The sequence below is a fragment of the Phascolarctos cinereus genome, unplaced genomic scaffold (genome assembly GCF_003287225.1).
Source record: "Phascolarctos cinereus isolate Bilbo 61053 unplaced genomic scaffold, phaCin_HiC Scaffold_726;HRSCAF=1367, whole genome shotgun sequence".
Classification (NCBI taxonomy): domain Eukaryota; kingdom Metazoa; phylum Chordata; class Mammalia; order Diprotodontia; family Phascolarctidae; genus Phascolarctos; species Phascolarctos cinereus.
The window spans coordinates 191,224,061-191,236,401 of NW_027556098.1; the positions used below are offsets into that span (position 1 = coordinate 191,224,061).

The following is a 12,341-nucleotide window of genomic DNA, read 5'->3' on the forward strand; positions in this document are numbered from 1 at the left end:
ACTGATTTCGTTTTGCTATCTACTTCTTCCTGTAACTCAGTTAACTTCTCCTCTAAGAATTTGGATGCTATACTACTTGGTGCAAATATATTTAGAATTGGATTACTTCATTGGCTCTGATACCTTCCTTGTATTATCCTTCCTTATCTCTTTTAATTAGATCTATATTTGCTTTTGTTTGTATGAGATCAGAATTGCTAACCATGTTTGGTTTGTTTGTTTGTCTGTTTTACATCAGCTGAAGCATAATATATTTTTCTCCAGCCTTTTACCTTCACTCTGTGTGTATCTCTCTGCTTCAATTTTGTTTCTTGTAAACAACATATTGTAGGATTCTGGTTTTTAATTCACTCTGACAGCCTCTTCACATTCACAGTTATCATTACCAGATGTGTATCTCCCCCATTATATTCCCCCACCATTTATACTTTTTCTCTCTCCTTTCACCCTGTCCCTCCTCACGAATGTTTTGCTTCTGACCACTACCTCCTCAGTTTGCCCATGCTCCCTTTTTTCTTTCCCCTTTCCACTTCTACATCTGTCCTCCTTTCTACCTCCACTTTCTTTCAGCACCCCCTTCTCTTTCATTTTTCTGTTTCCCACACTAATTACTTATAGGGTAAGATAAATTTCTATAACTAATTAATTCCTTCTTTGATCCAAATCTAATGAGAATAAGATTCAAACAATTGTCTTCCACTCCCTCCTTTCCCTTCTATTATAACAAGTCTTTTGTGTTTCTTCATGTTATGTAATTTACCCTTTTCTTTCTCCTCCTTTCCTCTCTTCCCAGGGAAATCATTTTTTTTACCACTTATTTACATTTTTAATGTCATCACATCAAAGTCAAGTTATACCCACACCCTGTGTCTATGTATACTCCCTCTAACTGGCCTAATAAAGATTCAGTTCTTAAGAATTAAAAGTAAGGGGAGCTAGGTGGTGCAGTGGATAGAGCACCAGCCTTGGAGTCAGGAGGACCTGAGTTCAAATCCAGTCTCAGAACAGACACTTGAAACTTACTAGTTGTGTGACCTGGGCAAGTCACTTACCCCCAAATGCCTTGCAAAAAAAAAATTGCAAGTATTAGTTACCATGTAGAGATGTAAACAGTTTAATTGTATTGAACAACATTTTTTTTTCTTTCCTCTTTGCCTTTTTTATGCTTCTCTTGAGTCTTGCATTAAAAGATCAGATTTTCTCTTCAGCTCTGGTCTTTTCATCAGAAAAGTTTGAAAGTCCCCTATTTTGTTGAATATCCATCATTTCCTCGAAAGGATTATGTTCAGTTTTGCTAGATAGTTGCTAGATTCTTGGTTGTAATTTAATCTCCATCGCCTTCTGGAATATCATATTCCTATATTTTAAAAGCTGCTAAGTTTTGTGTAATCCTGACTGTGGCTCCTTGATATTTGAATTGTTTGTTTCTGGCTGCTTACAATATTTCCCTTTAGACCTGTTAATTCTAGAATTTGGATATAATATTCATTGGAGTTTTCATTTTGGGATCTCTTTCAGGTGATTTCTGTATTCTTTCAATGACTATTTACCTTTTGGTTCTAGGATATCAGGGCAGTTTTCCATAATAATTTATTGAAAGAAATTGTCTAGGCACTTTTATTGATCATGGCTTTCAGAGAGTCCAATAATTCTAATATTACCTCTCCTACATCTGTTTTCTAGGTCAGATATTTTTACAATGAAGTATTTTTTTCATATTTTCTTCGTGTTTTTTTTCATTCTTTTGATTTTCTTTGATTGATTCTTCATGTCCCATGGAGTCATTAACTTCCATATGCCCAATTCTAATTTTTTTTAATTTTTTTTCTTTTTTTAAAGAAATATTCAATTTTATTTTTTTAATATGTGTTTTTAAAACTTTGGGCTCCAAATTTTCTCCCTTCCTCCTTCCCCACCCACCCTCACTGAAAAGGCATGCAACTGGATACAGGTCATACATGTGGAGTCATGCAAAAGATTTCCATAAAAGTCATGTTGTGAAAATCTAAGTATATTTCCCTTCATCCTGTTCCACTCTCCATTCATTATATTCTCTCTTTTGACCCTGTCCCTCCTCAGAAATGTTTGCTTCTGATTGTTTCCTCCCTCAATCTACCCCCCTTCTATCATCTCCCTGCTCTCTTATCTCCTTCCTCCCCTTATTTCCCTGTGGGGTAAAATAGATTTCCATACCCAATTGTGTATGTTATTCCCTCCTGAAGCCAAAGCCTATGAGAATAAGATTCACTCATTCCCTCAAACCTTCCCCCATTTCCTCTTTACTGTAAAAGCCTTTTCTTGTCTGTTTCATGTGAGATAATTTACCCCATTCTACCTCTCCCTTTCTCCTTCTCCCAGTATAATCCTCTCTCACCCCTTAATTTTATTTTCCAGATATTACCCCTTCATCTTCAACTCACCCTGTGCCATCTATCTATCTATCTGTCTATCTATCTACCTATCTATCTATCTATCTATATATATATATATATATATATATATATATATATATATGTAATTTTTTCCACTCACACTACCCTAATACTGACAAAGGATTCATGAGTTGTGAATATAATCTTTCCATGCAGGAATATAAACAGTTCAACCTTAATAAGTCTCTTATGATTTCTCTTTCCTGTTTACCTCTTCATGTTTCAATTGCGTCTTGTATTTCAAAGTCAAATTTTCTATTCAGCTCTGGTCTTTCCATCAAGAATGCTTCAAAGTCCCCTATTTCACTGAATTACAATTTTTTCCCTGAAGGATTATACTCAGTTTAGCTGTGTAGGTGACTCTTGGCTGTTATCCTATCTCTTTTGACCTCTGGAATATTGTATTCCATGCTCTCTCATCCCTTACTGTAGAAGCTGCTAAATCTTGTGTTATCCTGATTGTGTGTCCACAGTACTTGAATGGCTTCTTTCTGGCTGTTTGCAATATTTTCTCCCTGACCTGGGAAGTCTGGAATTTGGCTACAATATTTCTAGGAGTTTTTCTTTGGGGATCTCTTTCAGGAAGTGATCAGTGGATTCTTTCAATTTCTATTTTACCCTCTGGTTCTAAAATATCAGGGCAGTTTTCCTTGATAATTTCTTGAAAGATGATGTCTAGGCTCATTTTTTCATCATGGCTTTCAGATAGTGCAATAATTTTTAACTTCTCTCTCCTGGATCTATTTTCCACATCAGTTGTTTTTCCAAGGATGTATTTCACATTGCCTTCTATTTTTCCATTCTTTTGGATTTGTTTTACAGTGTCTTGATTTCTCATAAAGTCATAAGCTTCCAATTTCTCCATTCTAATTTTTAAGGAAGTATTTTCTTCAGTAAGCTTTTGGACTTCCTTTTCCAACTGGCCAATGTTGCTTTTTAGGGCATTCTTCTCCTCATTGGCTTTATAGACCTCTTTTGCCATTTGGGTTACACTATTTTTAAAGGTGTTTCTTCAGTATTTTAGGGGGACTCCTTTAGCAAGCTGTTGACTTGTTTTTTCATGATTTTTTTGCATCACTCTCAGATTTTCCTCTACTTCTCTTACTTTCTTCTCAAAATCCTTTATGAGCTCTTCATGGCCTGAAACCAATTCATATTTTTCTTGGAGGCTTTGGATGTAGGAGCTTTGATCTTATTGTCTTCTTCTGGTTGCATGTTTTGATATTCTTTGTCACCCAAGTAAGTTTCTAGTCTGACTGTTTTTGTGTTGTTTGCTCATGATTCCAGCCAATTACTTGAGTGATAAACTCTGTTAAGGTAGGGATCTCTTTTCAGTGTGGAAAATGTACTGTTCCAAGCTTTGGGGGGTTTTTGCAGCTGTTTTCAGAGATACTTCCAGGGACCTGTAAATTTTCAGTTGTTCCATGGTGCTATGAGCAAGGGTGAGGTGTTTACTCCTTTCCTAGCCTGTTCTCTGATCTATGAGTGACCGCAAGCACTCTTTTCTGTCTTGGAACTGTGAGAAGGATTTCTTCTAACTGCCACTGCAAGCTCCACCATGCCAGCACTCTTCCTCACCCCTGGACCACCACAAAGAACTGTGACCAGGTCCAACCATGGGCAAATTAAGAGAATCCTGCACCAGCAAAGAGATCTCTGCAATTACCCTCTGATCAGCCACTCAATTCTCCCTCAGTCTGTGGGCCAGAAGCTCAGGAAGCCTCCACTATCCCAGGGCCAGGCTTGAGGACTGGAGCTGTGACCACCGTGCTTCTCTCTCTCACAGCAGACACAGACTTTTCCCACTGACCTTCTAAGTTTTCTTTGTCATTCCTGTCTTGAGAATTCTGGAAACTGCCACAGCTGCCTACAATTCAGTCCTCTGAGTCCTGCTCCAGGTTCGCTGATGCCTGTGCAAGCCAAACTGTGCTCCTCTTCCAGCATGGCACAATAGACCTTTCTGATCAACCATCCAGCTTGTCTTGGGCTGGAAATTTGTTTCACTCTGTCTTTTTTTGAATTCAGCTGCTTTAGAATTTGTTTAGAGCCATTTTTTTAATACGTATTTGGAGGGATTTGGGGGAGAGCTCAAGCAAGTCACTGCTTTTACTCTGCTATCTTGGCTCTGTCCCCAGTTCTAGTGTTTAAGGAATTATTTTCTTTAGTTAGTTTTTGTTCTTCCTTTTTCCATTTGGTTTGTTCTACTTTTAAAGGAGTTGTTTTCTTCAGTGGATTTTTTTCTCATTTCACCAATTATATTTTATAAGGAATTGTTTTCTTCAGTCATTTTTTGTGCTTGCTTTTCCAAGTTGTTGACTCTTTTTTTTCATAATTCTCCTGCATAATTCTCATTTCTTTTCCTATTTTTTCTTCCATCTCTCTTACTTGTTTTTAAAATCCTTTTTGAGCTTTTCAAAGAGTACTTTTTGGTCTTGAGAGCATTAATATTTCCCTTTGAGGCCTTACATGTAGGCATTTTGACATTGTTGTTCTCTTCTGAGTTTATGTTTCGATCTTCCCTGTTACTATATTAGCTTTCTATGGTCAGAGCTCTTTTTGCTTTTTTGCTCATTTTTAAAAGTTGAGCTCTCCTCCTGGGGCATGGCAGGAACTGTCCTAAGCTTCTTGTGCTAGAGCCCAAGGGCCTGGTCACTGGCTTTCCTCCCCAGGGCTTCAGATGCTGGTGGCTTCCCCACTGCACTGGGGTTTCCTGCCCTGTCATGCCTATTTGGCAGGGTTTTGTGGCTGGCAATTTGTCTTCTGTACTAGAACTAGAGACTTTACAGTTGGCCTGATGAGCCACTATTCTGCTGAAGAACAGAGGGCCTTCAGTTACTGATCTGTGCTGTGGATAAAAGCCTTCAGTTGCCTTGCCTAGACATTATCTATGTTGATCTGCACTCCCCTTTTATTCAAGTGAAACAGACCTTTCTTGAAGTCCCTCTAAGTTATCTTAAGCTAGAAAACTGTTTCACTCTTTCTTTTTGAGGGTTCTGTTGCTCCAGAATCCATTTAGAGGTTGATTTAATGTTGTTTCCAAGGAACACTGGGGAGAGGTCAGGTAATTTCCTGGATTCTCTTTCCCATCTTCTCTCTGTCTACTAGGTTCTCCTAGATCCATAATTGAATAGAAAAGGAACTGTGCCAGCTCCAGAATTGAATCACAAAATGGAGTGACTGTCGTTTATCCAATTCTCACTACCAATTGCTGTTATAATCCCCCTCAACACCTTCAATTCCCCCTTTTGGTTCTTGGGAGAGTGTAAGCCCCTTCCTGCTATGGAACACTTGTCCATAAGGCAAATTTGTGAGTTTTTCATATATACATAATCAGAATTACATAAGTCTGGCTACAGATCCAAAACTGTGTAGAGTGCTCACAATGGACTAATTTTGTGAAGGGAAATTTGCATGTCATAAAGGTAACCAAGAAAAGTTAAAGATTAGCCACCATGAAACAAAAGGCCAAAGCAATGAAATAAAGAGCATTAATATTAACTAACATCAAATCATCTTGTATCCTAGTAACACACTCCCAATGTCTGTTTAATTAACACTATTTCAGTCCCAGATGTCCCATGCCATGGTCTGGTTCCCGGAAATATCTCCTTTTAGCCATTATGGAAGAGGCTTCATTCTTTTACCCACCACATTTTTCATCAATAGACATGATAGTTTTTCTCCTTACACTCTGATCTTAAGTAATTTGCACAGCCATCCACTATTTGATGGATCATTAGGTTTGTTGTAGACAATCAATTATTGTGAAAGCCATTGTAAAATGGTGTTGAAAGTTAGATCTCAAGGTTGTAGAAAGGTATCCCTCTATTAAATCCTACTGTGACATGTCACATTGCTGTAAATGTGACTTTGAGGTTTTAAAGGACTACTGTTTATTTATTTACTATATATTTTACATGCAAGTTTAGCATTCAGAACCTCTTATCAAGTTGGAAAGGATTCAAGTATGGTTGTTGTCTGAAGACACGATTAGATGCTAGGTGATAACTGGTTTTGAGCAGTTCATGAAATTATCCACTAAGTAAAATCTAGACTTAGTGGAAAAAGTACCTTTCCCTGTTAAAGAAATAGTCATTGAAATATTGTGCTATCAGCATTGAGTCTTTTGGCCAGTCATATGTTTAATGAACCTTTATCAGATGTATACATTGAGTTTTTTTTTTCTGTAATACAGCTTTTTAAAGTTACTTTCCTAGTTCTGAATAATATTTTGGGGGTTAACAATTAGCTAACCATTAACTAATTTGAATAAAAACAAATAAAACCAAACTTCCAGCATTAAACAAATGTAAATTCACAACAAATGAAGAAATATAGATCTTACTAGAAAATATTTTGCCCACAAATATACATGCCAACAAAACTTATCACAAAAAAATAAATATTTACCAAAAAATACTTAAATTAACAGCAAAATAATTAGAAAATTGAAATAATCAAAATTTAGAGAAAGATTTTGGACAAGCCATAAATGAAATTCCAAAGAAAAAAGCTCCAGGACCAGGTGGATTCACAAATGAATTCTATCTATCTTTCAAAGAGCAATGAATGTAATATTAAACAAACAGTTTTCACTAATTGCAAAAGAAGAGTTCTACCAAATTGTTGCTGTGGTAAAGATAAAGTCTTAATACACAAACCAGGGAGCATCAAAAAAAGAAAAACAAAGACAGAACTCGAAACCAATATCATGATGAATAGTGATGTGAATTATTTAATAAAGTAGTTGTAAAAAGGATAAAAAATCTTAGAAGTATAATCCCCTATAAACAGATTGGTTTGACATGGGGTATTCTGATTCAGTTAAATATTATGATAACTTCAAACTTAATTAATGATTATATCAATAGATGGAGAAAAAGTTTTTGATAAAATATATTTTTGTTCTGAAAACATAGGAATAAATTAATCCATTTTTAAAAGATAAATATTACTAATCCAAAACCAACAGCTATTATTATTATAAATATAGAGGTCATTAAATTGTTAATCTCTAGAATGAATCTCCAATAAATTATTGTACATAATAGAAATAAACTAAAACTTTTCCAAGAAAATTAGGAAGAAAAAAAGAGTGCCTATTGTTACTACTTGTATTTTATATAGAAATGAAAAATGCTAGCTATAACAGTAAGACACGTGAAAGAAACTGAAGGATATGTATAGGTAAAAAATACATATTTTCTTGCAATTGATAAAATTCCATAATTAAAGAACAAGAAAGAGTCAATAAAATTAATTGAAATAATTAACAGCTTGTCAAACATTCATAATATGAAATAAATCCATATGAATTATTTGTAATTTTTTTCCAACAATAAAATCATTTATTGCATCAACGATCAAAATTACTGATATTAGAGATAACTTAAAATATTGACATGGAAAAAGGAGTTTAAACAAATAAATTACATCTAAACTGACAGCAAATTCTTCAACTGAAGTATATATTTATAGTTGAGCAACAAATTCATCTAAAAAATTTCAGTGGTTTAAGGATCCAACAGCTCTCTCTAGTGTATTCTTGTCAGGGTTATCATCTGCAGTATGTTTCTTAAGATCATTTAGAAGCAATGCAACACTAGGTAACCACTGTACAGGTCAAATTAGAAGTTCAGCAAAGCTTTGACATTATATTCTGGTTTAGCTTGGTTTACCGTTAGGAAAGCATGAAATCTCGGCTTCTGTTTTTCACACTTAACAATTGTTTCTTGACTCATTCCAAAGAAGTTTACAAAAGGAGGGTAAATTTTTACCAAATCTTTGAATATTTCAGGAAGATGTCACCAATACTTTTGCTTTCATCCCAATTGATAATGAGGTCTTCAAGATCCTCTTTTATTTTAGCGGGTACATCAAATATATCAGGAATACTGCCAAAGATGGCCTTAATCTCTTCCGGTGCAAGGATGGGTGGTCCACACTGCCCTTCCTCTTCCAAAGGAACCTGAAATAACTGAATAATTGTTGCCAGTATATTTACATAATTACTTTTAATCTGATAAAGTTCTTTTGCTACCTGCCACCTTGCTGACTGTTCTGGAGGAACAGGAGTGGAGTTTTTGGAAAGCTTAGCACAAGAATTGGGCATTTCTCCATAGCTTTTACTGGACTCCAGTGTGTTGGAGATATCCAACAGTGTGCCTATAAAAAGGGAATGTTCAGCTGATTGGCATTTAAGAGGGGGAAATGGTGGTGTGTCAATTTCTCTTGCCAGCTGAGGAAGTGTCTCTTTTGAAAAGCATCTCTTACGATTGCTATTTGGCATACTCAAAGAAAGGACACTGATTTCTTGAGATCAGGAGTATTAACCTTTTCATATACTGAATACTGCTCTGGAACCACTCTTATTTTACAACATAACGTTTCTTTGAAGGTTCAAATGGAAGGTCTTTTATTCCATTTTCTTAAACTATGAGATGAGTTCACCATTCATCTCCAATTGGCAAATGGTGACCTCCAGCTTGCATTTCAGTCATTTCTTCCATATTGACCTTCTCCTCATTTGAGAATCCCAGAAAACCTAACATGCATGAAATGGAGGGACTTTAAATTCATTTCAAAATTCCTCAGCTGCAGCATGGAAATCTTTTTCATTTCTCTTTTCCCAGGCCTTAACAATCCATTATGGCTTCATAATAGGAATGCCTAGACTTACAGCAGCTCTGAATTTTTCTCCTTATGTACAATTTGCCCCCAGATGTATAACTTTAGAATTAAAGTACTTTTGAATAGTTCCACCCATGTAATGGGCCAAAGTCATCATTTGACAAGTTCTTCTTTCTTCCTAAATCCTATAAAGCACAGCACCAGATTCAACATGCTTGCACAGTACAGACAGCAGCAGGAATACAGCAAAGCTCCCCTTTTTTGCACAATTAAGCACAACTGAGGGTCCAAGAATTCTATAAGAGGCCTTATATAGATCATTGAAGATATCACCCTGAAAGTCCATGAATACAAATATGTTTTCAAATTCTGGCGAATCTGAATCTTCAAATTCCACCACTGATTCCATCTTTAGGTAGAGCAAAAAGAGGCAGTTCCCGCCCTCAAAGAGTTCACAATCTAATGGAGGAGAAAACGTTAATATATATATATGTGTGTGTGTGTGTGTGTGTGTGTGTGTGTGTGTGTATACACATGTATTATATATATATATATGTATATATATACACACAATATATTATAAAGCATATATATATATGTATATATATGTATATACATTATATATGTTATATATGCAGTATACATAAGAAAATATATATGATACTATATAGGAACATAATAGGAACATAATATAGGAAATAATTAACAGTGGTAAAATACTAGAATTAAAAAGCATTGGGAAAGGCTACCTGTAAAAAATAAGATTTTATTTGAGATTTAAAAAAAGCCACAGTAGGGAACTGAGGAGAGAGAACATTCCATGCATGACAGTTAGAGAAACTGACTAGAGCTAAGGTGGAGTATCTTGTTCATGGAATAGTAAGGAGGATATTCCAAGTGGGAGCAAAGAATGCTTTTTGGGGAGCAAGGTGTAAGGAACCTAAAAAGGTAGGGGAGGCCTAGATTATGAAGGGCTCTGAAAACCAAACACCTAATTTTGTATTTAATCCTGGAAGTGATAAGGAGTCACTGGAATTTATTGAGTGTGGGGTAAGAAGCTGGAGTTGACATGCTTGAGCATGTGCTTTAAGAAATTCACTTTGGATTGGAAAGGGGAGAGACTTGAAGCTGGCAGACCCACAAGCAGACTATTGCAATTGTCTAGTCATGAGGTGATAAGGGCCTGTAACAGAGAGGAGGAAGTATCAGAGGAGAGGAGGGAACATATCAAGAGACGTTATAAAGGTGAAATCAATAGGCCTTGGCAACAGGTTGGCTACAGTGTTGAGAGACAGTGAAGTACTGGGAGTCTGGTGCTACCCTCGCCAGTATTAGGGATGATAATACTACCCAAAGTAATATGCTCGATACCATACCAAACTACCTAAGTATCATTTATAGAACTAAAAAAAAGAGAAGAAAAACACTCACTATTTGATAAAAACTTCTGGGAAAACAGCACAGCAGAATGAAAGAAATGTTTCACCATAAAAAAGGCATAGAATACAAATGAGAAGACATATGACATAGTTGATTGAGTGCTGGACATCTTGTCAGGAGATCCTGGGTTCAAATGTTGCCTTACTATTAAATTTTTGTAGTTATGTAACAGTAGAGAAGCCACTTAGCTTCTCTTGCCTCAATTTTCTTCCCTGCAAAATAGAGGGAAGAGGGTTTAACTTTGTGTTCTCTAAGATCCCTCAGCTCTAAAACTATCATACTATGATGATAAGACTCTGTGAACAAGTAGAAAAAATTGAAGACTCAAATTGCCTAGTAGACTGATCCTGAAAGTTAAAGACCCCTAATATATTGTCTAAGCAAATCATAGCTGTATCACAGAGGGTTGACAAAATCCAGATTCTCTGGCCCTTTGTGGTGTAGCTGAAGTCCTTCAACTGAGGAATGATCCTCTGTGGACAACTCTCTTTTCCTTCTGTAATTAAGGCAGTCTTTTAACTCTGCAAGGCTGATGCTTAATTTTCAAATTCAGGAATTTGACCTTTTGAAGACTCTTGAAATCAAGATTACTCCTAAAGGTAGGTCCAGAGGCTGCATACAACCATTTCCAAGATCAGGAGTCTCTGACTTGTGCTCAGACAAGGAAACAGAAAGGCAGAAGAAAGCAACAAAGAACTAATTTGAGGTTCTGAAATTGTCTTCTCAGGATCATATGCCTTACCATAGTAAGGCATACTTGCCATGTACTTCAGAAAAGTTGCCATTTTCTGCTTTTGGTGGATGATAAAGAAATAATCCCTTCCATCACTTCCTTTACTGCCTTCTATTCTCAAAGCCCAAGGAAGAGAAAGCAAGAGAGAAGGGGAAGAAAAAGGAAATGTGGCAGGAAGAAGTCATTTCACAACTCATTTTTGTAAAACATAAGGATAGCTCCTTCAATAAGAATCAATTTTCCCAAATTTCAGTCAACCACTTCTTAAGAGACAAATTCATATCCTCATGTTTGGTGTTATAAATATCTAGAACTTCCTATATGATAGCTTACTTGTCATTGGAATATTTCCATCCTCATCCTGGTTATTTTTATATTGGTCATTCAACCTACTTCCACTGATGTGTAAGCTACTGCTAAAGTGAATAATAATAATAGCAGTAGTAGTAATAATTGGCGGCAGGAGACAGCTAAGGGGCTCAGCAGATAGAGTTCTAGGCCTGGAGTTAGGAAGACCTGAGTTCAAATCTAGCCTCAGGCACTTACCTGCTGTGTGACCCTGGATGTGTCAGTTAACTTCTGTTTGCCTTACTTAAGGGGAGAAGGAAATGGCAAAGTACTTCAGTATCTTTTAAGAAAACACCATGGACAGTATGGTCCGTGGGTTATGAAGAGTTAGACATTACTGACTAGGTGGCATTTGTATCACACTTTAATGTTTACAGAGCACTTTACAAATATTTGTTTTAGTTTATCCTCACAAAGATCCTAGAAGGTACATGCTCTTAATAATGCCATTTAACAGTTGAAAAGAACTAAGGCAGAAAGAAGTTAATTGACTTGCCCAGGATCTCAAAACTAGCTGTTGTGTGACGTTGGATTGGAATTCAGGTCTTCTTGATTCTAGGTCAATCACAGTTGACTGTGTCAGCTCACTACTACCTTGTTGGATATTGATTCTGCTTTTGAAAAATATCTAATTATTCTTTATATTCAGGCTATATCTATCTCTCCATAATTTCTACCAAGAACAAAACAAATTTAATTCCTTTCTCTAAGTAGCAGTACCTGAAAGCATGCCATTTAAATACATGGCTTGTGGCTTG

At 36.1% G+C, this 12,341-nt stretch overlaps 1 pseudogene; it reads right to left on the minus strand.

Annotated features, from left to right (window-relative positions):
- Nucleotides 1-7,937: 7,937 nt before the first annotated feature.
- Nucleotides 7,938-12,341, minus strand: part of LOC110213291 (protein ECT2-like) — a 100,463-nt pseudogene continuing 96,059 nt past the window's right edge.